The following is a 23373-nucleotide window of genomic DNA, read 5'->3' as shown; positions in this document are numbered from 1 at the left end:
TGAGTGCAATCAAACTAATTTAATGCATAGATCTTCAGAATAAGCTGCCTTCCTTTTACCACTGTCTTTGCTTTCAGCCTTTAAACTCAAAACTTAAAGGGCAAAACATATAAATATATGCAAAGCTACTTGTGTTTTCATTTTGCTAAAGGTATTTATATCATAAGGCATTTAGAGTCATCTGCAATGCTTTGTGAGACATTTAACTAGCACTGCCTTAGTTTCTCACTAATTAAAAAGCAAGTTATTAGAATATAAATCTACTGGCAGCATATTTAGGCAAGCACAACACAGACACAGTCTAAGATATAGGGAGGGTTAAGTTTTGTGACTTCGACACACTGAAAACGACGTCCTCATTAAGAAAACATCTTGTCTCAAAGTGCAGTGGCTAGTCTCAGGGTCTAAGGACCCATAAAGAAATTACCCTAATGGCATTTTTTTTTCTGTACAAAAATATCTTTCATGTTTCTGAACATCCATGCTGCTAAGCTAGAAGCCCCCCCACATTTAAAAAGCTTTATCGACACCACCATGTAAGAGTAGTGTGGGGTGGGCTATGTGCTGTATGCAATGTTGTAAGGAAGAGATGAACAATTAGCAGAGACTCCCACTCTGCTCACCAGAAGGAGGAAAAGTATCATGGTCACTGGGGTGAGGTACATGCAGGTGATGTTGGCCCACTCGGCGAGCTATGATGTGGCGTATCAAGCAGGGCTGTTTCACTGGTGACTCCTAAAGACCATTCTGCAGGGTCACGGTCACAGTGCTAAGTTTCGGCACTAACATGGATTCTGCTAAAATCCAGGTATAGATCTAGGTTGAGATTTTCTTTCCAGTTCTGGGTCCACGCCCCTCCAGACCAAAATTAGGGACTGAAAATAAATCCAGATCAGCTGCAGAGCAGTTACCAAAGGGTGTATTACCATCCAGAGATGACTTTGTAGTGAGGTTTATCTCAGCCGAGGTCCTGGGGGCATTGGGGTGGATGACAAATTGCAGACGGTGGCCTTCTTAATGCCCTCTATTCAATGATCAGTCTATTTATAGATGGAAGAATTGCACGGGTGGACTGATAGTTTTAGAAGAGAGTGGCAAATGTGTCTCAAACTTTTATTTCCTTAAGAAACAGTCATTCAGAAATGATCATGTGTGTCTTGAATTATGGGGATACAAAGTTGAGTGAGACTCCCTATCAATGACAAAGCTCATAGCAGAGACATAGTCAAGCAGAGTGATTGGCCCACTACCTGAGTCTGGCTCAGAAGAACAGGAGAAGTCAGAGACTCCCCAACTCACCGGGGTGAAGAAGTAATGCTTAGGCTGCATTTGAAAGAGAAGGTAGACATTGCAACACAGAAGATGTGGTTCAGAGACATTTTAGGCAAAAGCAAAGTGTTGATATGGAGCAGGGAGACAGTACAGTCTGTACAGGAAAAAAGTGGGCAGCTCATTACAGCTGCAGCTGCAGGTGCCTTGTCGGGGAGTGATGGGAAAGGAGGGTGGATGAGGAAGGATGAGTACAAGTGATGCCATGCACGTGATATAAAGCTTAGGTTTTACCCTGGAAAGGGTGGGAAATGATTGAAATCTATTAAGTAAGCCAAAAAACATAACGAGACAGAAATTTGGGGGGAAATTGCTCTTTCTATTTTTGGAGAGTGGAGAGAAATGTATTCCTTCTCCATTCTTGTCCCTCTCAGTAAATGGTAAAACTAGCCATTTAGATGTTCAAGCTCCAAACCTAGGTTTTATTCTTTATGTCTCATTTTGTCTCCTTCTCAATACCCAAAGTACAGACTAAATCTGTTTTCTTCCTTTCATTTTCCATCGCCATAGTGTAAGCCACCATCTTTTCTTACCTGGATTGTTGTAATAGTCTCCTCACTTGCCTTTCTGATTCAGGCATTGCTTGTATGCAAATCATTCTCCTTAGGACAGCAAGAATGAGTTCATTAGAAATAAATTATACTTAATGATATACTCCCCTAGTTTAAACTCTCCAGTGTCTTCCTCGTGCTCCTAGAATAAAATCCAGCCACATGATCTGATGCCGGCCTACCTCTCCATCTCAGCTCATATGATGTTTGTCTTGTCCATTCTCCACCCATGCTGGCTTGCTCTCTGTTCCAGTTTTGTGACTCAACTTATGTCTGGAAGACCCTCTACCCAGTTTTTCAGATGGGTGGCTCCTTACTCTTAGCTAAATGTTAGAACCTCAAAATACCTTTCCAAAAGAAAGTATATTGTCGCGTCCAGCATGATGTGGGTTGTGGGGAAGGAGAAGGGCGGTGCAGTTAAGAAAAGACAGTAACCAGTAATAGAGTATAAGCACGGGTCAAGGGGAACAGTCTTGGGGACTGAACCCCGAATAGGACCAACGTGTAGTTTTTATTGGTAAACTTCTAAAGAGGTAATGATTGTTAATCTCAAGATCTGTGTGTTAGTAGCCTGCTGGCTGTCTCTCCGAAAGTTCCCATTGTGTTCCAGCTTGTACTTTGCCTTCACACACACACACATCTCCAAGGAATCCATTGAAGAGGAGGCACCGATATAATTCCATCGGGTCTCAGTTTGCTGAGACTTGCCCTCAAAGGAGCTTTCCTGATATCTCTCCATCGGGCCTCAGTTTGCTGAGGCTCTCCCTTGTGAAATCCTGGGAAGAACGCGGGGTAATAAACGGCCTGGCAGCTGTGAGGCAACAGTATATCATCCCTTTATACCACCAGTCAGTCACACATCACTTTATCTTATTTTCTTTGTAGTACATAAAGCCCCCTGAAATTATCCAGTTTGTTTTCTCAGTTATTATCTATTTCTCTGAGCATCAGAATAAAAGCCCCATGACAGCAGAGATCTTGTCTGTATCCTCAGCACCTAGGAAGCACCAGGTACATAGCTGGTTCTCAATAAATATGTGTTGACTGGGAAAAAAAAAAAGTAGATGAAGCAAAATCAATTTGGAGGCTTTTGAAACAATCCAGGTGAAAGATATGAGGATCTGAATTTGGGCAGTAGGACTAAGAGTAGAGAGAAAGAAGTGGTCTAGAGAGATATTTGGGGAATGGAATTGATAAAACTGTATAGCCAGTTGGATGTGGTGAGAAGTGAAAATTGAGAAGGACAGTGAGAGGTACTCACTTAGTCTGGGAATGAAACAGACATAAAATGCCCTTTGGGCTCTACCAGTTTAAAGATTTGGAGCATTACTTTTTCTAAAGAAAAGGATAAACAGCATGTGCTGTTGAATGAATGAAAGGATCATTCTAACAAAAGAGTTACTGAATTATTCATGTTACCTAGGAGAACTTACAAAATATGTAATAAATTGCACCAAATGCCAGCTCTGCATTGAATACTCTAGAAGATATGGCAGAAGTAAAAGATGCTGTCCCTCCCTGCCCTTTTTCAGTTGAGGATATAAAGTAAAGAATCTCAAAACAATTAGAGGGAATCCGAGGTAGCATAGATCATCAATGTTAAAAATGTGTGATTCAGCAGGGCTACAAGAATCACAGATGAGATATAACATCCTAGTTCAGTGGCCTCCTAGGGCAGAAAATATCATTCAGATTTCACCTCAAATCTTTTCTCTGGCCAATAATGTTCCTAGTTTAAGTAAGCTATCCTTTGGCAGGGGTGGGGGTGAGGGGACCAAAAGATTGGCATTTTGAGAGTTAATTTAATAATATTTGAACAGTAAGTAAATTTAATATTTATAGAGAAGTGCCAAAGTGTCACAGATTGCTTTAATAGTCTATTGATAGCATATGCCCAGCTTTCAACAGGACAGGTCCAGAAAAGAAGAATGGATTGAAATTGCTTCAGGAGGTGCTGCTTTATAGGTTGTTTGTTGGTCTCTGTGATATCTTACATAGTTTCTCCTTACTACACTGGGATCTCTCCCAGGATAAGCATGGCGGTACCTTCATCTCATGAAAGACGTTTCATAGTCCAGCACAGATCTTTGCTTAAACAGGATTGGCAAGTTAATAGGTTTGTTCTCTTCATTGGTTAAAATTAAAATGACTAGAAGTAGAATGAGATAGAAAACATAATTTCTGAAGACCCCTCTGAAGTTGATAGAGCTGAATGTAAACCAGTGTACTCTGCATCATCACATAGCCTGTTTTAACTGTAACTGGCTTACTTGGAAAAAAAAAATCTCTGAATTGTTTTTAATGATAATGGGGTAGGATGAAAGGAAGGTTATCACAATGGTACAATCGTGCTTTATACTTTGATATCATTTTCGTGTATGTAACCTCATTTTGTGTTTCTTCTAGAACCTTATAAGGTAGAGCTCTACCAGTAATAGTCCATTCTACAGATAAGCATGTTGGGGGCTTTATGTGGCTCAGAGAGAGTTGTCGTGAAGCTTCGGTTAGATCCTGGCCCCTGACCCCTTGGTTCCTCGCTTGTTCTATGTGAATATCATGGGCACTATTACATGTATGGCAGTGATTTGCAGGCCTCCGCAGCTTAGATTTGAAGGTTCCACAGCCACTCCCAAGCTTTGCTGCTTCTCTAATACTTGGAATCCTAAAAGCATCCTATGGCTTTCCAATGACAGTCAGTATTATGAACACTTACTGTACTGATAAAAATTTATATTTACTCTGTGCACTTGGCAGTCTCAGCCATGAACGCTTCTGTTACAGAGCAGTGCCAAAACACATAAAGTTTAAGGCTTGACCAAGCACCAAAGTAGAAGCTTTCACCCTTGAGAGTACTAAATAGGGGAATTAAGTAAACACTTTCATGCTGTATCAAAGCATCTCTCACCCTGCTAATTAAGATCAAATTGAAATAATAAACAGTATCACTTGTGTATCTCCAATAACTGGTAGGTATATTTTAGACCTGAATTTGGGTTAATTTCACAGTCCTTAATGACAAAATCCTGCAAAGAACGGATATCATTAAAAACCTTATATATAATTGATATTCTCAAGAATCACATGTGCAATATAAAAGCAGGGAATAAAGAGTTCCACATGTCTACAGTTTATACCATGCTAAATCCTTTACCATGCAGTATCTTTTAATCCTCCAAACATCCCAGTGAAGTTAATATTGTTATTGATATTTTATAGATGAGAAAACTAAGGTTTAGGGATGTTAAGAAATTTCTTGATAAACTTCAATCTAAAAAAAAAAAAGAAAAAGAAATTTCTTGAGAGTCAAACAAATATTTCTCCAACTCTGATTTCTTAACCCCTACATAAATGATTTCTACTTTTGCCTGAGAAAACCCATACTTTGGTATCTTATAGCTAGCGTTTGCTGTAAGATACCAAAATGCTTATGAGTAGTCACCTGGAAAGGCCTTGACCCTCAGACAAAGATAAGGGAATAGGGCCCTTAAACTAATGGAAATTCAGCACTTGGAAGAGTAAAGGCAGCAATAACAAGTAACCAAAGATAATCAAGTCAACATTTGACAGAAGAAGAAGGCTTAGTGAGAAGCAAATGAGGTGGAAGGAATCAACAGTGAAATATAGAGCAGGAGACCAAATATTCACTCGGAAAATTTCACTTTAGTATATGTAAATGTTGAAATTCATGCCCTGTATGTGGTTCTCAAACCTCTGATTTAATGCTTCCCTTTCACAATAAATATTGTGTAAAATCCCCTTTACCACTAAAAATAGAATGTAGAGATAATATAAAAGAACTCTAAAAAAAATCAGTATAATACAGTATAATACAAAGAAGAAATAAAGAACAGCTGTAATTAAGCAATCTATTTCAATATGTAAATATCCAGGGATACCTACTCTGGAAGGCAAATGGCCGTCCCTACATTTCCAAGCTCCCCCTGAAATCCACTGGATTAGATGGATCCATACACATTAGCATGATCTTTCTCATTAGATCTTGCTCTGAGCTAAAATGAGAAGGGACAGTATTTAGGGCTTTCTGCCCTGTCCCTTTATTTCCAAGGAAGTTCCTGATATAGACATAGAGTGGAGGTGGAAATTAGTGGGAATTGTTCCCACGATGGATTTCTCCAATGGGAAAGACACATGTTTGAGAAATTACAGGGAGAGGGGTTAATTGATCCAAAGATGCCTCACTCCTGATCTTCAGCAAAACTTCTGAGACTTTTCTCAGAAGGCTGGAGGAGCAGATTTCCACGGGGTCTCTTGGCCCTTTTTCAGGTTCCTTCCCTGCTGGAAGCAGAATACACACATAATGCAAAGGGGTACGTCTTCCTATGACTCCTTTCTGAACCAATGTGTACAGATTTTTCCTTCACTATAGAAAGCAGTTGTGATTAATCCTCTTTAAAGTGAGCGGAGTGAAGTACCTCTCTGACCCTTGCCCAGGCTTTCGATCATATACTAAAGCATGGGATTTTGTAACTCTTAAATCACTTTCCCTTTGACTGCCGAGATATATATCTAACTGAGGCCTGTCAAATTTTTTCTCAAAGTTGGCACCATATCAATGACCTCCTGGCAATGGTCTCAGAGGGGTGAAGTGTACAATGGAAGGAAGTATTTCATTTTATTCGTTCTAAATTTACTAGCCTTTACCTTCGTTGAATTAAATTATGGCACAGGGTGAACATTATGGTTATAACTGACATTTATAAACTACATTCCATCCATTAATCCCGAAATGCTATGCAAACTGATTAACAAAATTAAATGTATAGATGTGTGCTCCTTCAGGCTTCCTGATGACTCTCAGGATACTTGTAGGTCTTCTGCAGTTTCAGTGACACAGAATTTGTCTCTGGCACCTCCATTTCCAATCCCAATCTTCTCACCAGAACAGGTCTTGGCTAGAGTGCACAGTTTCCTACAAGCTTCTAGTTCTTTCCTGACTTGGATGGAGGGAAGCATTTGCTACTTAATGGTGAGGTGACCAGAAACCCTGTGGGTTTCAGCAATGTTCAAGCTCACCTGCACGTGCTCTTTTTGTCTTTCCTTCTTCCTTCCTTCCAGTTTTCTTTCCTTCCTTCCTTCTTTATTTTTCCCTCTTTCTCTGAGAGGCAGTGTGGTACAAAGGAAAGGTCAAAGGGGCTGGTAATGGAAAGACTAGGGTTTGTATCTAGGCTCTGATAACTACTCCTTGTGTGATTTTGGGTGAATTGCTTAACTACCCTGAGCTTTATTTAGTTTTATCAGCTGTAAAATTAAACATTTGGGTAGCATAGCCTCTAAAGTTCCTTCAGTGAATTTTCAAAGCTCTATACTACCTCACTTTTTCTCAAATTGGGTGGCTTTTATGACACATGTCTCTCCCAAATTAATGGAGCCTGGTTTGGCTCCATTCCAAATAAAATCCTAAACTTAACAATATTTATTTCCCAGAACCAGAGAAGAGCTGCAAAGCTTTCTTACTTGTGCATCAATATGTGCATTAGTAGGTAAGCTGCAGAGTTCTACTTGGACTGTATAAATAACTTGAGAATATGGACCAGGTTATAGGATCCGTGGACAAATGTCAACCTCTCCATAATATTAAGTTTAAAAATTGTAGCACACATTTTTTCAGCTTTATTGTGATGTAATTAATATATAACATTGTGTAAGTTTAAGATGTACAGCAATGGTGATTTGATGCACTTACATATTGACCTTAGCTAATACTTGCACCACATAATTACCATTTCTTTTTTGTGATGAGAATATTTAAGATCTACTCCCTTAGCAACTTTCAAGTATACAATAAACTACTATTAATTATCATCACTATGCTGTACACTAGATCCTCAGAACGTATTCATCTTATAGCGGGGAAGTTTGTACCTGACCAACATTTCCCCCTTTTCCTCACCGCCAACCCCTGGGAACTATCATTTTAGTCTCTGTTTCTGTGAGTTAGCCTTTCTTAGATTCCACATGTACAAGTGATACACGAAGTATTTATCTTTCTCTGCCTGGCTTATTTCACTTAGCATAATGCCCTCTAGTTCCATCCATGTTGCTGCAAATGGCAGGATGTCTTTCTTTCTTAGGGTTGAATAATATTCCATTATATATATATATATATATCACATCTTCATTCATTCACCCATTGATGGACATTTAGGTTGTGTCCATATCTTGGCTATTGCAAATAATGGTATAATGAACGTGGGAATGCAGATATCTCTTGATATCCTGTTTTCATTTCCTTTGGACATATGGTATTTTTATTTTTATGTTTTTGAGGACTCTCCATACTGTTTTCCATAGTGGCTGCACCTATTTAAGTACCTACCAACAGTGCAAAATGGTTCCCTTTTCTCCACATCCTCACCAACACTTGTTACCTCATATGGTTTTGATGATAGTCATCCTAACAGGTATGAGGTGGTATTTTATTATGGCTTTGGTTTATATTTCCATGATGATTAGTGATGTTGACCATAATTTCATGTAACTGTTGGCCATTATTAGTATGTCTTCTTTGGAAAAATCTCTAATCCGTTACATTTTTTTAATCGGATTGTTTGGTATTGAGTTGTACTAATTCTTTATATGATTTGAATATTAACCCCTTATCAGAGAAGGATGTTTCTTTCAGAGCTGACACAAGACAATCAATAAGGTAACAAGTTATTTGATGGCTGTCTCGGCGGACAATCAACAAACAGTAGCCTTTAGATACACATAGGAATGAATGAGGTGTTTTGTTTACTAGCCAGAGAACAATGCTGATCCCTGAAATAGCCAAGATGAACTAAATGATGAATTATACCATTCATCAGACTACACGCTCCAATGCCAGCAAAGCAAACACTAGTGGACAAAGGGCACTGCCCAGCTGACCAGTGAAGACGTGGGCCATCATAACTGAAGTCCCCATTTTGATCGCTGTTACTGTGAAGTCATATAAGCATACGTAGACTCAGACTTTAGGAGGGAGACAGAAAAGAGGGCTACCTGAGAGATGGCACATGTTTGTGTGAGAGACTGATCTCTAAAAGGATTATTTAAATCATTGGATCCAACCAGACTTTAAGCCATATTTGACTTTTTTTTCCCCTGTTAACCAACATATGGGAGATGGGGATAGGGGTGTCGGTAATTGGCAGAGGACAACCAGATTAAATTTAGACAGAATTAAAAGTACTCTCCTTTTCTAAAAATCCAAATTGTAGAGTGAGTTAAATTTTATGACTCCATTAAAAAATAAATGGGGAAAGGAAAAATAATCCTAGTACACAGATCTCATGGAACATTCTCAAAGGTCAGAAAAAAAGAGAGGAAAGACAGAATTTTGGTGAGTGGAAATGTGCAAATACACCATTAATTTTAGTGTAGGCTGAATCCTAAAATTTAGAATAACAGCAATTATTATTTAAATTAATTCATTTATTTAGTTAATGCAGTTTTTAATGGCTACCATGTGCCAGGCACTGTGGTGGGCCCTGGGCATGCAATAATAAGCAAATAGGCATGGTCCCTGCCTTCATGGAAATTAAAATTTTGTGGGAGAGGCAGATACTATCCAATGGTCACACAAATGAATGTAAGATTGCAACAGGGATAAAGTGCTTTGAAGGACAGCAATAATGAGCTATGTGAATGCAAAATGGGAGTGAACTCTGAAGAGATGACAGGGCTAAAATCTGAAGGAGAGCCTTTAAGGCAAGTCTGGTGAGGATGAGTCCAAGGGCATCACCAAGTCAGAAGGAGCAGTGTGCATAAGGGGCGTGGCCAAAGCAGAAGGAGCAGTGAACACAAGGGAAGTGGCCAGGACAGAAGAGGAAGTGTGCATAAGGGGTCTGCAGGTGGACAGCAGCCACAGAGGAGAGGTGGGAAGGAGGTGAGAGGGAGGCGGGGCCAGGGCCAGCCAAGCCAGGTAGGCCCTATGAAGGGAACCAGAATTTATCCTAGGAATGCAAAGCCACTGAGATGTTTTAAAGGACTGTATGTGTATCTTGATAAGGTAAATATATCCTTTCTACTTTTAAAACTACCTCCATCCATATATGTTTTGCTTTTAGGTGGGGGTTAAGCAACATTTTTGCAGATAAATTATGTATAAGCATAGTTTTATACTTATTACTATTAATTACTCAAAAATTGTCAATCAGCATCCTAAAGGAAAGATTTTTCAGATTCTCGAAGTATTATTTGTATATTGAATCTGCACTTTATATCACATGATTATTCATCTTAAAGTTATAATGCCTATGCTTATTTTCTTTAAATTGACAGATCTGTCTGTTTAGTAATGGGCTTGAATAAGAGACTGGGTCCACAATCTAGAGGATTTTGTAGGTTTCCTGAATATGTTATCCTTATTCCATTGGGCATATATTAAATACTGCTCTGTGTGTATATATGTCCATATGTATTGGGGGCATTAGATTAAGAAGATGACAGAGATCACTGAGCAATGATATAATCTCTTTTCCATCAATCTGAACCACATACAAAGCCCTCAAATGCCTTTCGAGAAGTTCTGTTTGCACTAAGCAATGTGCATACATAATATTACTAAATCTCTTTTAATTATGATGATTTGGGAAGCAGGTAACTAACCCTTGAAGACACTTTGCATTCTAACATACTGTGTGTGTGTGTAATACCTTTATTTATCTGATTATAAAAGAAAAACATAGTTATAAATATGTGCATATCACATATGTGAATAAGTAAAACAAAACAAAGCCAAAAGGCATGTCTTCTCTAATGATGGGGACAGGTGGAGGTAGAGGTGGAGCTAGAGCTCAGGCCAGGGATGCTTGCTGTCACAGTAGTGATAATAAACAAAGACATCTTTACATTTTTAAGGTACCTTTCCGATATTGATGCACTAAAAATGATCACATCAAAACAGCCAAATGTAATTGCTTTGTCAAAAGGTCTTCCTTTGTGATGATGTGACAAATATATCTAATGGTAAATTCTTTTCTTACTTTTTTAAAAAAGTTTTATGTTGTTTTTCTGTTATGTTTTCTTTCTTTCTTTCTATTTTTTTTTTTTTAAACACTGTCCTGTCATTCTCAAAATAGGAGATTCATAAGCCTAAAGCAATTCTGTTCCTGGCCCAATAATCTGTATGCTGGTTAGTGTATTACAGGGAATGAAGTTTTCTGACTTCTCCACTCCCCAATTCAGAGACTTTAGGTTTGCTATCCCAAAATTGGTTTCTACAAGACAAGCTTTACTTGTGGTAGCAGAGTAGACTCTATTCTCTGATGTATGCAGACCATCTCTCTGCCACCTATTTTATGTGGGTACCATAACCATCACACACACACACCACTAACTTTTTCCAACCATGGAAAAAAAATTATGAACCATTATATATGGTAAACCAATTCTATCTGCTGTTGGTGGTGCCTGTGTCCATATCAATTATATTTATTTCCTGGGCAATTCATGTGTCTTGCTTTGAACAGAAAAAAAAAAATCTAAAAAATTTCAACAAATAACAAAAATTAAGTTTTCCTGTTTCATTTTCCTTTGATTGTTAAGTCTAGCAGACAACATATGTGGCTATAAGATTAATTATATATAATTCCTTACGGATACTTTTGTGCAAATAGCAGCATAAATATGAAGTTCTCTGACGTTTTTGATAGTAATTAAAAAATAGAACAAAGGAAAGTGGGAAAATGTTGTGACATACAGTACTATTAAGTTTTTGATTGTGAAAGTTAGGTAGGTACTCATTCATGGAAGACAGTCATCTTAAACTCTTTTGAACAAATAAATGGCATTTCCTAATAATTGTTTAAAAGTCTTGTGAAAGAAAAATAAGAGACTTTAAGATAAAATTCTTTTTAGATCCACATTTATGTCATAAAGGACTTTATGAAGGTCGCAGTTGATGCCTTCCAGGTAACAGTTTCTTGACACATTGTAATGTCTATGGCACCATGAACAACAGGGAGTAGTAGATCCAGGGCCAGCCTTAAACAAAATGCACATGCAAGTTCATTTCCCTTTTAGGCCGTTCTAGTATTCCTGACACTCAGATGTGAACCCCTGCCATAGACTTTACTCTTTGCTCAGATCACAAGTTCTCCTTGCCTTTTGTCAGGTTGTGGTAGTGAAAAATTGATCTGGCCATGGTTTTAAGTGGCCATATCTTTTCTACCACACACCCTTCTGCTGGGAACAGATACTGACTGCTCTCTGGTCCCACAGACAGTGAAGCACATGACTTGCAGTGGGCCATGCTGTATCTGCATCAATTATCTATCCCTGCATAACAAACTATTCCATTACTTAGTGACTTGACTGCAATTGCTGCAATTTCGTCCAATGACAGCTGGTCTCTGCTCCAAGGGGTATAGGTGGAGTTCACTGAGTCACTTATGCAGCTCAATGTGGGATGAAGTACCCAAAATGGCTTCACTCACATAACTGGTGCCTCTGCTAAGATGGCTGAGTATGCCTTGGTTTTCCTCTAATATTAGATCTCTCATCATTCATTACTCACCCAAGCTTCTTTACATGATAGCTCGCTTTCAAGAAGGAAAAAATAGAAACTGCCAAGCCTCTTAAGCCCTAGACACGCAACGGACACATTTCTGTCACATTCTTTTAGTCACAATATGACAGAGCTCCAGCGTAAATTCAAGGGGAGGGTACATAGACACCTCTTCTGCTGCAGGGTGTGCCATGCATGGTAAGAGATGGAAGGGATTGTTGATAGCTGTGTTTGTCAACAATCTATCACAGTATCTTACCTTGGATGGCTGGTCACCCTGGTTACCCTACTTGTGGGGCGGACTAGGCCAAAGTAGCTCTCTGGATTTCCAAACTGAACCTTTGATAAAGGAAAAAGAGCAAAAAAGAAAAACAAAACAAAAATAAAACATTCTTTTCTCTCAGGTTATTGATCTGGAAGGATATAAGCCCAGGGCTGTCAAGTGACCATTTTCTCTAGTGCATGGGAAAGCCCTTCTGCAATAGGAAAGGAAGTAGCCAAAACCAAAGACAGGAATGTGGAGAGAGGGAGGGAGAGAAAGACAGAGACAGAGAGACAGAGAGACAGAGAAAGAGAGAGAGAATCAGAATTGAGTTCCTGGATCTGGTGCCTGCGGTCAGCTTAATTTGTTTAATCTAAATTGAAATAGGTATCTGTTATTGTCAATCCAGAGATTTCCAAAAGATTAAAAAAAAAAAAAACAGTTCAAGACCTAGAGTCATCATCTGAAAACTTGAGGTGCAAGGAAAAGTATGTGTTTTTGGAGAGGTAGAAAGAGCAACACAAGGATTAGAGAAAGTTTGAAAAGAAAAATATGTTTAAATCAAGCCCTACAGGAAATTCTTTCTGTGGCTTTTTCATCCTGATACAGACTTTTGTAAGAAAATCTGCCACTTTGAAGTATAGATGATTTTTGCTCTTTAAAAATAACACAAAAAGGCAAATTTTTTAGTGTTAGTAACTTTTCTTCACACATGCTTTCGTTTCAGATGAAGCTATTCTATAAGGTATACATTCAAAAGGGATAAAAAAGAAAACCAATACACAAACACTATGTATTTGTCTGGCATTCTAAAATTAAGTGTTTATAGCATTTTAGAAAATTATTTTACTTCATAATATTCTAGGTGTTTCTAATAGCGAGGTAAAAAATGGATGTGAGATAATAGAGAAAATATATATTGGCCTCTGCCCCAGTTCCAGGGCTCCTAAGTCCCTTGGAATTTCCTGGGTGAATCTGTACTCTCGCTCCCTCATGGAGGGAGAAGAGAGATACCCTGGAAGGGGCTGGGTTAGACAGGCTGAGAGGGTTTGGGAATGGAAAGTAGGAGAAAGAAAGAGAGAAATAAACACATAAAATGTATAAAGGCCCATCATGTTCTTCTCTTGTTTATACATGGGCCACTCCAAACCAGAGCTTTGAATCAAATATGAGATTATGAGACTGAAGTTTTAAAATCAAAAGTTACATATATATAGATAGATAGATAGATAGATAGATATAGAATATGTATATAGTTCACACTGATACATACTATTCTGATGTACCAAAATATATGTTATTCTATAACCAGAAGTGACTTTAAAAAATAAAAAAAAGTGACTTTAGAGTTAAGGAATGTGACTATGATGTCATCAAAGGAACTGCCACAATTTAGGGCGAGATAATTATGGAAGAAAGTTAAATTGATTCATGTTTATACACCAGTGTTATAAATCAGTTCTATATGCCCAATCTTGGTTAGTTTTAACAGCAACCTCATGTGGTAAATATTATTAAATCTATTTGACAGATGAGGAAAGTGAGGCGCAGAGAGGTGAACTAAATAAACAGTTTGAAGTGGCAAAGCTGAAATGTGAACTCTGATGTGTGATGCCAGTGCCAGAATTCTTAAGTCCTGAACTACACCAGTACATTTTAAGTCTTGCCTGTCGGTTTTGTTACTAGTATTGTATTTTGAATATACTTGTCCTTTTCTCCCTAAAGATTTCATTTTACTTTCCTTAAAATTATATAACGCCTCAGGAGACGCTTTCATTTTTCTGACATGGCAGCTGAAAAGGCAGGAGCGATCTTAGGCCAGAGGTGGCTGACGAGCTCAGATCTGAGCTCAGGGTTTCAGACTCCTGAGACTAGCCTTTTAGTTTGTCACATTGCCACTTTAATTTTAGTCATCTTCATCATCTGTTAATTTCAACCCATCTTCTTTACAAATAGGAAACAAGTTTGTACCAACTTTGTTGATAAAATTTAAGCCAGGAGCAGAGAAGTCAGGGATCTACTCTAAGGTCTGCCCTGACCAGTGATGTAGCCTGGGATAATTTCCTCAACAGCTGTTGGTTCCATTTTTTTATATATAACTTTAGAAGATTTCACTAAATGATTCCTATAGTTCCCTGCAGTTTTAACTTTTCAAACCGATATGAGAAAGTCCAATCTTCTTTCTACAAGACTCTCAAGTAAATTTTTCTTAAATTGTTTACATTTAGTCTACATAAAAAAAAAAAAAAATAGTCCTAAGGCAAAGTAGGAGATCAGATCACTTTTTCCTGAACCATTTGAGAGATGAAACACTGAAGCTGAGGGAGGAGAAATGATTTTATATTTACCTTTTGACATATATTTTTAAAAACACTTCTCATATAGGACTAGAGCTTGGCTTTTTATACACTTTCCCTTGTATCCTGTCATCAACAAAGCTAGTAAGTGAAAGAAGCAGAGAATTATGGATAAAGGATGTAAACTGCTAACATTGAATGTTGTTTTAAAGAACATTTCACTGGGATGATTAAATCACTTTTCTAGGAAAAAAAAAATGACAGGATGCATCATCTGTCGGGAAGGAAGTGTGTTTTGGTTGCCACTTCAGAACTTCTGTTAAGATTGTCCAAGGCATGTGTTATGAGAGGAAGACACACTTCCTAGGTCACTAAGCATTTGCCGCTGAACATATGCTACCTCACCATGGCAAACACCCGCAGCTTCTTATTACATAGTGATCTGAATATTTTATGGATATTCTGAATGGTAAGATAATTGATGGTAGTAGAACACTGGAGGAAAGAGCTGATCGCTTTTTTTTGCTGGTAGCATTTATCAGATTGTCAATTAAATGCTTGTCATGTGGTAAAGGACAAATATTTATTGCTGCGGCAGACATCAAGACAGACCTTCAAACAAAAGCGCGGTACACATGAGAAGACCCAGAGATCCGCACCTTTGCAAATGCCTCCTTGCTCTTTTTTGTTACTGTTAGCTAGAAGTACCGTAGTGTTTACATTGAGCAACCAAGATTGAGGTTGCTTATCTTATTTAAAGTTTATTGATATGAGAAAGGAAAGGACTGGTGTTGGGACCACAGATAGTAAGGCTAAATTTGCTAACTGACATATTAGCTGCCTCAAATCATTTTGGGGAGGTGGCAGAGTATCAACATTTTCCAGCTGTGAGATATTTATGTGCAATGCACTGAAGAGAACTATTCTCTAATCCAGTAAAGGGTTCTTCTCCTCTGCAGGTATTATTTATTTTATTTGTGGGAAATTGGCTAATTCCCTTGTTACAAGCTCCCATAGTGCTCCGTACTCAGCTTTGGTAAGATTCTCAGCCCTGTTGTGCTTATCTGCATTTTGTACATCCTCCGCGATAGACTACAAACTCCATGGGAGCAGAAACCATGTCTGTCTTGTTTCTGTCTGTAACTGCCAGGGCCACGCACTGGGCTTGGTACATTATAGGAGTCCATAAATAACTGAGGATTAACTGATAGTTGCCAAAAAGGGAGTTTCCCAAGATATACAGGTTTGAATAAGGCAGTTAGTTGTTATTTACCAACCACCTTCAGTAAAAATCTGCCTCAAAGTCCTCTAACAGTAGAAAGTAGCTGTATTTTTTTTTTTATTGCAATAATGGTAACACTAAACCAAAGGTCTATTTAGTGTATGAAAAAAAAAAAAAGTCTCAATTTCTTCAAAGCATTAGAGGAGAATGCTCTGAGAACTCTATTTTTTTTTTTTTTTTTGTAATTATGATTTTAGCTAGTGTTAAAAATAATGGGTAGGTAAGTAAAATTTCGCTCAGAAAACTAATTGTTTTCCATGACACTGAACAATCGACTTTTTAAAAATCATCTAGCCAGTTGTTTTGGTAATATCCATGTAACATAATGTATTCAGATTTCATATGATAACTGATTTCATTATAAAGTGTACAAATAATTCTCTCAATTCCAGGACCTGTCTCTCTAATCTCTGTATGCGTTCGTGTTTTAATGGTTATTTTTGGTTGATAATTTTGGAAATGTTGTGCTTTCTCTAGAACGTTTGAAGACAAATCAAATTTTTTTATTGCTTTCTCAATGCAGGCACATGAAATGAAATAGGCTTAAAATTACAGTTTGCTAAATAAAATAAGTTTGCTTTTAAAAATAATCTATAGATAGAAGCAATCCACTAACAATATCCTGAGACACAGCAGCTTTGCCATTCATCTTGGCAGACTTCGGATCACGTTCTGTGGGGCAAGCCTCTTGCAAATGCCTAATATGGGTCTGAAAGCTGGGCTGTGGTGGGTTTAATAAGTCCCAGTCTTTTTACAGAAACCAAATTCAAAGACATTGTCACGATTTCTGGAGCAGCAACTGAGAGTCACTTAATATTAGAGAGAACTGGTTCCAGAGGACCAACTTCATTCCCTGAAATCAACTAATAATTTTTAGTTTGCTTTTTTTTCCCAGCTCACTCATCCTAAATTACAGACCTTTCATTTCTTTGGCAACCACTAAAGAAAATGACATCAAACTAGGCGGCAATCATTTAGCTCATACCTTCAATGTGATCTTACTGATCGTATTTGAAAAATAGGCTTAGCATCCTCAATTCTGTAGTGCTGAATGTTGAATGCCTTGAATGTTACTGTTCACATGACTTTCACTATCTAAGAAACTCTTAACTATCCAACGTCATTTTCCATATTTTTTTAACATGTCAGAAACTGATTGTCTTGGCCTCACACCACATGACTAATTATTCCACCAGATTAAGAGATGAAGGGGAGGGATAAATATTATTCATTATTTTAAAACCATTACAAAAGTGGTGCTAAATAAAAAACACGCTTGCCTTTTAAGTCATAATCGCATTACAATTAGTCTACGACCGTGCTCATTCTTTTCAGTAATGTCATCCTCCCCTTACAGATATGGAAACTGAGTCTCAGTGAAAGGAAGTGTCATGTTTAAACTCATACAACTGGAAAGTGATGGACAAGTGGTTCAAACATCGCCAGGCTGATGTCAGAGATTAACTACTATGTTACAAAATTAAAATTATATAGACATTGGGGGAGAGAAGTTCGTTTTGAACACTGTTAAATACAATAACACATCTCAATATTACAAAACCACGAGGGCATGAGGTGGAATATTGAGGACAGAGTGGTTTAAAATACACATAACCAATATTTTATAGCTGCCATCAAAATCATTAGTTAGAGCACAACATCCATCTATTTTAGCATACAGACACAAACACGAAGAAACATTAATCTATAAAAAGTAATTCCAAATTTTGAACCATCAATATTACCATAACAGAATAGGCAGTGTATGACATTTGGTGTGTATTGGGGGCAGGGAGAGGGCAGACGTGTTATTGTTTGTGTCCTGGGATGTGAGTGAAGAAGACTACACATTTAAACAAAGGAAGGTATCTGGATTAAGTGCTAAGTACCTTCTACAAACCAGGTTTGGGAGACACAAGAACTATGTGCTTCAGATGCTTTGAAATGGGAACAAATGGGAAGTGGGGAGTTCACCTTTATTAGCTGTGAGTACTAATTTTTTTCTTGCTTTCCAGCCCTAGAGCTGTAGCCATATTGTGGAACCATGCAGACAACTATAAATCCACATTGCATTTCCCCGACCGTCAACCTTCAGTTAAATCCTTTCTTCCTACCCTATTCATACTTAATAAGTACATTTCCTAATGCAGATGTTTCCCACTAACTAGACCCTCACTATTCTGGGGATAATCCCACATCCTAGTTTTTGAAGGTCTTGATCCTCTTCCTTTCCACTTTACCCTAAATTTCTTTCTGAAATCATAATCCCATCCTTTCTTCAGAATATTTGCTTACTGATGCCACTGACCCCAGCCCACTTTCCAGTCTCCAGGAACCCTTTTGCTCTTGAGTGGCTCCGTCTTAGGTCAGCCTTCATGGCTGCTTCTCCCCTGGCATGTGCGTATACACACTTCTAAAAGTCTTTGCTTGACCTTGACCTCGCTGTTACTCCCTTTGGTCGTTGGACTTCTTCATGAGAATTAATTACACACAATGCATCCATGTTTCACTTAACCCTCAGCGCCCAGACTATGCGGTCCCAGCCTTATGGTGGCATCTGTTCAAATCACTTGCTGAACCTTAACTAAGAGCTCCCCCTTGACTGCCTTGTTAGAACCAGTGTTTTCTCCGTGTCATTCCCCATAGCCTGGGTGTAACATGATACTGGTAACCATTCATTGCCCTTCCGAATCTCTCCTGATATATATTTTCTGACACCTTCTTTGGATAATTCATTTATCTGATCATCTATTCATTTTTTAGCAAACACTTATTAAAGGCCCACTTGGTGCAATTACAGATAAGAAATGCAGAAACAGAAATGAAAGTTAGCCTGGTCTGTAAGCAGGAGACACAAAGTGAGACAATTATAAAAGTCTAAGTGCCCTGGAAAAGTTTCTGTCAAGTAGAATGGGGACACCGCTGATCAACTGAGAGGAGTAAGGAAAGGCTTCTAAGAGGAGGAGATGCCGGGTTGGCTGTGATGATCAGGATTTACCCACTCAGAAGGGAAAGTAACTACGAAGTTGTGTAACAATGGGAGAAGGTGACACATCCTTCAGTGAGGTTGTCATAAAGACTGGCTGGTGATAGTCACAAAAGATGGAGCTGGCTGCATCTATGATCACAACATAAATAGCACTTTGTGTCAGGCTATTGAGTTTGGAAATCATCCTGAAGCTATAAAGAGTTTTGGCCAGTGGAGGTGACATGATCAATTTGTGCTTTAGAAATATTATTCTGGCATCAAACTGTAGAATAAATTGGAGGAGGGCAAGGCTTCCTTTATTTAACTTCCTCCTTCTCCCCTTTTAAGGAAATTCCTCAAGGCCTAGGCTGTTATTTCACATTTGTTTCCTGGGAGAATGTATTCCCTATTGTAGAGTCAATTATCATAATCACCAGATGACTATCAAATATCATTTTCTGCCTCTGACCTTGCACATGAATAAGGTCCATTCGACTTCTGCCTGCCTTAAGTCATTTCCTCTCTAATGCTGCTGTCTTCCAACATCAAATGAGCCTCACAGCATGGAGACATCTTAGATCACCAGCCTTCTCTCTCTCTCTCTCTTTTTTTATGAGTTTCAGGTGTACAAAACAATGTAATAAACATTTACACCCTTCACAAAATGAGAACGCCTCAATCTACGACCCGTCTGACATCGCATATCCCGTGACTTTCTCTCTCTCTCTCTCTCTCTCTCTCTCTCTCTCTCTATATATATATATATATATATATATATATATATATACATATATATATATATATATATTTGACATTCAATATTTTTCTACTTCAGTATCAGGTGTACAGCGCAGTGGTCAGGCATCTATACAGTCTATGAAGTGATCTCCCTAATAAGTCCAATGCTTGTCTGGTACCTTACAAAATCTTTATAACATTATTGATTATATTTCTCAAACTGTATTTCATATCCCAGCCTTCTCTTATGTCATTGATCAGAAGCCAGCATGGTTTGATTGCTTTATATTTTCTATTGTCTATTGCATTTTTTTCTTTCCTCTCCATTCCCATGCTTACATATAGAGCCTAGATCTATGTTGTTTATCTAGATTACTGATAAAGACTCTTGCAGAAGTCTATCTACTGCTTCTTCTTTCTCCAGTTGTTTATTGTTGGTACATATACACTAATATTAGACAGCGAAAAAATAGCATGCACATAAAACAACATATAAAACATTTCATAGTTTAGAAATCATAAAATAGGCTTCCATGTTTCTCACCAAGGTTAAAATATAGTCAGTAAATTAGAAACCTGCTCTCTACCCCTCTCCAATCTCATCTCCTCCCTCCACCAAACAGAAGTAACCATTCTCCTGAATTTTATGTTTATCAAACCTTCTATTTCTTTATACTTTTAACCACCAATGTATGTATATTGTTTGTTTGTCTGCTTTAAAAACCTTTTATAGAATGAATCATAATATATAATCAGTGATATTTCTTTCACTTAATATTATATTTTTGAGGTTCATCTAACTTGATGTATATAACAGTAGCTTGTTTATCTTCACTGCTAGTAATATTCCATCATATGAATTAACCTCAATTTCTTTCCCTATTCTACTGTTTCTTCATTTTTTAAAATATTACAAACAATGCTCTTTTAGATATCCTCATACAGCTTTTATGGTGTACATGTACGGGTACTTCCTCGGGGAACAGGAAATGCTGGATTGTAAGAATTTTGCATGCTCAGCAATCAGCTTTTTAATTTGGTATTATCAATTTATACCCCCAATCGGAGCTTTTCTTGTTCTACATCCTTGACAATTTATATTGTCAAATTTTAAAAAATTGCCCATCTGGAAGGTGTGAAACTGTCACATTATTGCTCTAATTTGCATTTCTCTGGTTACTAATTAGATTAAGTATCTTTTCACAGGATTACAGGTCACTAGAGCTTCCTATCCAGTGAAATTCCTATTTAATTTGCCAGTCTTTCTATTTGTTGTTTACTTTTTCTTATTGATTCCTAGAGGTTCTTTTTATATTGTGGGTTATAATACTTTGTGCATTACATGTACAATTATATTCAAGTTTGCTTATTTTTATTATTGATCTTTTTCAACTGAACCAGTAAATTTTTTTAAATTATTTACAGATGAAGGAATAAATTGGAAATTTTCATTTTTAAGTACATTAGTTGCACAATTCAGCTCTCAGTACTGACACACCAGGACAAGAAAATGGGCTGGCAATCCCAGTATGTTGAACAAATATCAGTAAATAAATGGAAATCAAGTTATATGTGTTCAAGACTACATGTAGAGATTAGTTTCTTTTTTCTCTTTTGAAACCTTTAAAATACGTAGACATTTTAATAACCCTAGTTGGAAAAGTTCTCTACAAAATATTAATCCCATTTATGGTATCCAATAATGGCAAGACCTTGTAACTAGTCTCAGTGACATAAGTTTTATCACTAGATATTATATACCTTTTCAATATACATTAAAATTAATAAATACATTATTTTCAGTTTTTGTATGTATATTCTTAGTGGAATTCTATTTTAAATTCTTCATCCACACCTAAACTGGTGCCAAGCTGATTTTCTCCTGCTTGTGAGAGCCAGTGGTACACATCATTTTCTCATTTCATATTCAATGATGTCATGTTGGCAGTTTGAAATCAGCAATGGTGGGAGTGTTTACATTATGGAACTTGTAAAGCACTTCAAATCGGAGCTTTTCTGCCCAGATGGTCAATATTTAAAATTTACCTACACACCACTGCCCACCTACCATTCTATAAAAATCACTCTTGTTGAGATCACTGATGAATAAATTTACCACATACAATAGGCATTTCTGTTTACTTTTTATTTGACTTCTCAGTCACATCTGATACAATTGACCACTTTTTCCTTATTGAAATGGTTTATTTAATCCGACTCCAAGACTCTTCTCTCTCTTGGTTCTCAAGCTTATTTGCTAAATACTCTGTTTTTGTTCCCTGGCCTATTTTCTTTTTATCTCTGCAATCTCTAAATGTTGGATACTTCAAGGCTCAATCCAGAACTCTTCTCTCTCTATCTATACTCACTCTTTAGGTGGTCTCACTTATGACCATGTCTTTAAATACCCTCCATAGACTAATTACTCTCAAATCAGAATTTCCAGTATTAACAGTTCCTCCAATTAAGAGACCCATATATCAGCTGCCAGCATGGCATCACCTCATGAATGTCTAATGGGCAACTCAAATTTAACATGCATAAAACTCAACTCTTGAGTGCTCTCTGCAAATTTGTTCTCCAGTCTTGCCCATCTCAACATCGTATTACAATGGTATTCTACCAGTTACTCCTGCCAAAACCTTGAAGTCATTCTTGACTCCTTTTTCCTTTCATTCCCCACTTTGGTCCATACCACAATCCTGCATCTCTGGATTACTGTCTCCTAGGTTCTACACATGATCCATGCTCCATAGAGTAGACAAAGCAGTCCTTTGAAATCCCAAGTCGGATGATATCATTCCACTAATGATCACTCCAATGATTTCCATGTGCTTCTGATAAAATCCAAAACCTTTATCATAGCTTTCAAATCCCTCTATGATCTGGCCATCCACTACCTCTCCGACTTGATCTCCTACCTCTCTATTCCTGACATGTTGCCCCACTCCAGCCATATGGGCAATTTTTCAAACAAGCCAAGTCTATTCATCCCACGGTACCTTTGCAGGTGGCTATTCTTTCTGTCTGGAATGGTCTTTTCTCCTAGAGCCACAAGGCTCACTCCGTTACACCACATCTCATCAAAGTGGTCATATTGACCATTCTCTAGTCATGCTCTACCATTCCCTCCTCACCTTCATTTTTATTATCCTTCTTTAGAGCACATCTCATAACTTGGCAGTTTCTTTTGTTTTTATCATATGTCTCCTCATTAGCACCTAAGCTGGGAAACAACAGAGACCCTATATTCCAATATATCCCAGTAACCTTGAAAAATACTTGCTCTATAGTAGGTACTTAAAAAAAAAAGTATGTATATATTGTATGTATGTGTGTGTTTATATATATATATATGTATATGTATATATATAGTAAGTTTTATTTTTAAACAAAAATGTTTAAAACAACTCTTTGTTTATTTTATATTAGTTTT

Source organism: Rhinolophus ferrumequinum, chromosome 8 (genome assembly GCF_004115265.2).
Source record: "Rhinolophus ferrumequinum isolate MPI-CBG mRhiFer1 chromosome 8, mRhiFer1_v1.p, whole genome shotgun sequence".
Classification (NCBI taxonomy): Eukaryota; Metazoa; Chordata; class Mammalia; order Chiroptera; family Rhinolophidae; genus Rhinolophus; species Rhinolophus ferrumequinum.
Note: the sequence above shows the minus strand (reverse complement) of the source record.